Genomic DNA, 6,000 nt, shown 5'->3' on the forward strand with positions numbered 1-6,000 from the left:
CACATAACCTTTACGTGCTTTTCAAGAGGGATTAAATAAGCCTCAGGGAATAACAGAACAGGAAAAGGATTTACTGTGCTGTGGCAGTACTAATTATCCTACCTTGCATAACTGTTTCTGCACCTTTTTCCAGTCATTCCTAATGACACAGCAAGAGATCATCATGCAAATAACATTGTAAGGTGGCAAGAACGAGTAGTAAATTAGGGTGGCTTTGGAGGCTTCTTGCACTGTCCTGTTTCCACAGATGGTGGCTGGCAATGGATTATTTCCTTCTAAGCATAAATCCTGCTTGTCTTGTCGAGGATTTTTAGAAAAGCTACATGGGTCCTGGGCTGGGATACTATATGCCTATATGCATGCTCAAGACTTTGTAAAGCAATCCACTTCCTCAGCTGAAAAGGCCAAGAATACAGCTGAGCAGTTACAAAGCCAGAAACAGCCCCCCCCACACACACACACTCTCCAGCTTAAAGAAAGGAGGATTGTCATGAGGACTAGTGGAGAAATGGATGAAATGAGAGCAGGAATCACAGAATCATTTCAATTGGAGAAGAACTGTCACAAACGGCACCTAAAAGCTAGTTTGAGGGTTGTTCTTTGTAAAGATCTGCAGCATTTCCTCTCCTGGTCCTGTGTGTCCTTCACCTCCTGCTATATGAGGGTTCTTCTTAACCAGGTGGTTCCTCTGCACCTTAGAAGAAAGGAACTACACAGGTGGCAGCAAGACCATAAAGAGAAAAGACAGGACTGTGCTAGAACAAGCACATCGGATATAGATCCCTCCTTGTGATACAGGTCCTAATCCCACTCTTCCAAGCACAGAAACTATACATGTCCATGCACAGGTGGATTTGTTTTGTTTCCATCTCTCTGCTGCAGAATTTGCTCAGAAGTAACCAATTGGTCCTGTCTGTTACAAGCCTTACTCATAAGAAATGCATACGTAGCAAAGGAGTGGGAGTAACAGGCTAGTTAGTGACTGTTCTTCAGAACTCTTATATCGTAAATCTGCCCTTGCAATTCTCACAGGAAAGAGGATTTTGCTCTCGTTACTTGGTCCCAGTGTAGCTAGAAACAGTAAACTTCCAAATCAGAAGACAATGATCTGACATCTGCTTCCTTCACCTTTGTTAATTCCTACTCCTGTTGATCACTCCCACCCCCAGGGACAGCTTTTCAGTCCAGTCGAGTTCAGTCAGAAAATCAGTCAGTCATCACAGAGAAAATCAATTAATGCTTGTAGCAGGAATTATTTGATAAACTGGAATCTGTCTTTTAAAGAGTGAAGGGAAGATTCTATGTGGCTGACTGCCAAGAAACACGCATTCATTTACAAAATAACCTTGAAAGAACCACTTTAAACCTCAGGTTGCCCAGTGAGACCTATGCCAACTTTCCCCCGTTAAGTACACGTATTTGTCCTGAAATGTGAATCACTGAGTCTGCAGAGATTCCATTTAATTAACAAAAACCTCCAAGTAGTGAAGGATTAAAGGGATTATGCATTTGGAAAGCAAAGTAAAAAATTAAAGTCTGCTTTTGTGATCCATTCATTTACTGCCCACGCTAAGCAGGACAGTTAAATACCAATGATTAGTAGAATACCTCTTTAATTAGTCAGTAGCTCCAGCCCACGCACCAAACTTCTACAGAACTACCTGAAATTTGTCCTCTAACATCAGTTATGGATATTGGAGCGATAAGTGTTCCTATACCTCTGCGGTACGAACGGGAAGAACACGTGTACATCAAATGTGAAGATCTGGACAGAAGACTGAAGACAAGCACAAGGACACCTCTGACAAAGCTGCCTTTGGTCCATCCCCACTGTAGGTGCAAGACCTTGGCCTCTTGCTCTTATAGTCAATGAGACAGGGCACCATCTTTGAAGAGAGCAAAATCTTTATAGATTACCAATAAAATGGTTTGTAATGAGAAACTAATGAGGCAGAGCACCGTGCAATTAACAGAGTATGAGGTAATTTCAAGCAGGGGAATCCAGAAGACAACTCTTACGCCTCATCTCGCTTTTGCAATTTGCTGCTTTAGTATTTCTGCACTTCTTCATTTTGAGCCAGAAAAAGTGCAAGACAACAGCCTGGCCTGCTCACCCCATCATCCAAACAACTAAGAAAAGAACCAGCAGGGTATTGCTGCGTCCCTTTTTGACATTAGTAGTACCATCTTTTTAAAAGTTGCATTTGAAGCCTTCGGAGACAGAAATATTAAAGCTGAAATTCGTTCCTTTAAATCCTCAGCTGTATAGAGGTCTGCATGGGCAGGCTCCAGAGACATAGTTTGTATGGAAAACCCCTGAACAGTCTATTTAAAAAGTAACAAATGGTCTAAGTTTAAGAACAGAACAAGAGTGGAAACGTCCTATAATATATACAGATAGAAGGGCACTGCACTGTGCTTGGCCATCCACAGTGAACATGAACTTGTGCATTTGTGAGCTTTGTTTTGGAGCAGATCGGTTGCCTCTGACAGAAGATTCAAGCACAACGGCCGTTCCCATCATTTGCGGCTAAAACTGCTATAGATGCATAGCAGGCACAAAATTTGATTCCTTTTCTCCAACACAATGCCCCAAACTATCCCAGCAAGTGTTGCTCCTGAATAGATTCCCTAGACCATGTAGGCATCATCATGCCCTGCTCAAAGCCTCCAGCCTGTGCTTTTGCTGTGGCAGACAGAAATTGATTTAATTAAACCATACTAAAATAAAAATTATATGATCTGTGCTGAGATAGTATGGTGATGGACAGTAGTAGAAAAAACGATCCGGCAGTTTCATATGGCCCTCGCAATGTCATGATATACATCAACCTATAGTGGTTTTTTTTTTTGTCCTCAGGGCACAGGGCTATTCCTTCATGCTCTTTAGCTCTACAATGCACAAGGATTCTGTTTCAATGCCTATACAAATTAAAACCAGTTTCCAAATAATGTTACTACAAAATATATGAAAAGTACTATTTGTTTTATTACAGGTTGTTTAAACATGTTCAGAAAAAAGCTACTGACATGCTACATGATGTTTTCAGTTACAAAGGACTGTAGCTGATGGGAATCATCCAAGCTGAGCATCCTGAGAACCAACAGAGGAACTACATCCCACTGCTAAGCTCGTCCCTAGAGATGCTGTCAGACACCCTGGGAAGATGGACCAGTAGGGACCAGGGCTGACGGGGAGCTGCAGGGAGGCAGCGATGCAAACAAGCTGGGTGCTCAGGGATGGAGGGGAACAGAGAGCAGTGCCAAACGCAGCGGCTCTGTCTGCAGAGGACGTCCGTTTTCTCACCAAACTAGAAGGCAATTAGTTTTGTGGTTTTGTTTGGGGTTTTTTTTTGTTTTGTTTTGTTTTTTTTAAACGCCAAAAAACCCGCTTTATTGGGTGTGTTCGTTAACAAATACGACCGGCAGCCACGCCGCGCCCCAGTGCCACCCTGCGGTCCCTGTCCATGGTCCTGGCCCGAGGCACGGACCGACCCCGGCGGCACCTCCCCGCGCCCCCCGCCCCGCTCCCCGCAGCAGCCGGGGCAGGCGGAGCACCGCAGGCAGCGCAGCAGTGCCCCGGCGGGGAGGCGAGAGGTCAGCGAGTGCCCGAACGGAACAGGGGGTGAGAAAGGGCTGTCAAAGGAGCTGTTACGTAGGAGCCCCGTGAAGGTCAAGATTCTGCACAGAATGCTTTAGTTGTGGTATAGCGAAGGCAGGTCTTCCAGGCTTCTTAACGTGAGAACAAGCCTTGACAGCTTCTAGAAATGCCAAGACAGTAAAGGCATTAGGAGAAGGAAAAAAATGGTCATAGTAAATGAGAAAGCGGAGCAGATCATGCCACTCTTCATGCAAGAGCCATTCAAGAGTGAAGACTCTGTGCTGACCCGACTGCCTGCTCTACTTTGTTCTACACAACTGATGTGGTGCTCTTCAGTAGACCGGCTTCCCATGCAGTTCCAATACCAGCAGCGATGCCGACTCCTATCAGTGAAGTCACTCAAGAAAAACTAATGTCTCGGGAATACATTGTATGGATCCTTCCTCCCAAGTGACAGACACTTGACCTTATTTAATCATTCATCAAAAAAAAGGTAAGAGTTCTTTAGCTGAGGAGTGTGTATCTATGCAAGAAGGGAAGAGAAACAAAATCTCTTTCAGAAGAGAAAAATGGAAAAAAACCCAACCCAACCCGAACCCAACAGCACAGGTTTGCTTTCCCCCGGTGCAGTTACCTTTTGCAGGGTGCCAGCCCACACCCGCTGCCCACTGGAGGGGATGCGCTGGCCCATGGGCACCCCGGCCCCTTGCAGGAGGGTTCTCAATGCCACCTCCGGGGCAGGAGCCCCCAGGCGTCTCCCTGGCCCCCTGGGGACACAGCCAGCCAGTCCAGAGACAGGTCCCTCCTTTGTAACCAAGTCTGGAAAAGGAAGGACCCGTTACTGGCCGAAGCACACTGGAGAGCAATGAAATAGTACAGCCACCCAAAAGTTACCCTAACCCAAGTCAGAAAGCCAAATAGGACAATGCATTCACCTGCCCCAGTTCTTCCTCAACCGTTTTTCTCCCTTCACACCCCCACCACAGGAAGGAAAGGATGCCTGTGCTGTCTCTAGGATCAGAGCTGATTTGGACTGCTTTGGATTATTGGAAGGTCTCTCCAAACCCAGCACTTTGCCTTGAAAATGCCCCACAGCAGACTGCACTGCAAGAAAGAAGCCTGGATTGGAAACTCTTGTTATTGTTTCCAAGAGGCAGACACTCACCTCCGAAGGAAACGAGCCCAAGGCTCCAGCTTGCCCTGTGGCTGGGACTGGGTAGGCGAGGGTGCAGGTACGGACAGCCGCCGGCCCGCAGCCTGTGGCTGCCTTCTGTGCAGTGCGCTGCCCAGGCAAATGAGATAAAGAAGTTTTTATTCTGCTTTTGTCCAAACCATAATTTCTTATTAGGGCTGAACAGATTATTTGGATATACCTTCAGAGAGCAGGAGAAAGGTAAAAAGAAAGTTCCATTCTTGCTGCAGAAGCAGTCCTCTCTTTCCCTACACTGTCTGCTCTCCTATTTTCAGTTTTAAAAATAAACTGTAATTGCATAGTTAGTTCCATTACACTTTTGGTGGAAGAACTCTTATTTCAAGATCTGGTTTCTACTCCTCTGTTTGTGCCTCCATTATCCAGAATCCGACTCCCATAAGATATCGGCGCTGTATTTCCAAGCTCCAGTCATGCCAGACTTAACTTTCCTTCATGTCAAACAGTGTGAAGTCACACCAGCACAGAGAGGACAGGGGAGTTAAGGACCAGTTTGTCAAGCTTCACTTGGAGAATATACCCAGACTACAGTGTGCCAGCCCAGCAGGGCCAAAAATCAAGACGATTTTTTTCCCCAAAACTGGTGGAAACTATGCTACAGAAGAGAAATGTTTTGGCAGCTGTGATCCTGTACTAGAGACTTTTTAAGACCACTTGCCAATTCTGTTGCAAATTAAAATATCTTCAGAAAGGCCTACGGACCCACCACCCTCGTTTGTTCAGTTCAGCACAGGCACTCCCTATGCACCTTCAGCCCACCACAGAATGAGAAAACCTAGGTAAGAACCTCTTGGAGATCTTACAAAACTATGCGATCAATTCAGAAGATCGAAGTATTACCGTGCGTACCCAAAGATGTCACAGAGTGCAGCTTGGCTAGGCAGAACGCACGCCACTCGTGCTCCGTTACAGCTCTTACACAGTGGGCAGAGAGTATGGAGGTTTACAGCAGGTGCCCGGCTCCAGTTGTTTTTTTCCCTTTGATTCACCAAGTGTCCAAACAGGCTGTTTTCAGTATGCTCTGAAATGCAGAGTATGCACAAGGCAATGCAAGCTCGTGGCAGGGAAATGCACGTATGACCTCACAAGGCAGCTAATTCAGTATGCAAAATAGATGTAATAATCACGTTATGGAGCTGAATAATTAGCTAAAATGAGAAATTTTATGTTAACTTCTTAGGTGTTAATG

The sequence above is a fragment of the Falco biarmicus genome, chromosome 3 (assembly GCF_023638135.1).
Source record: "Falco biarmicus isolate bFalBia1 chromosome 3, bFalBia1.pri, whole genome shotgun sequence".
Lineage (NCBI taxonomy): Eukaryota > Metazoa > Chordata > Aves > Falconiformes > Falconidae > Falco > Falco biarmicus.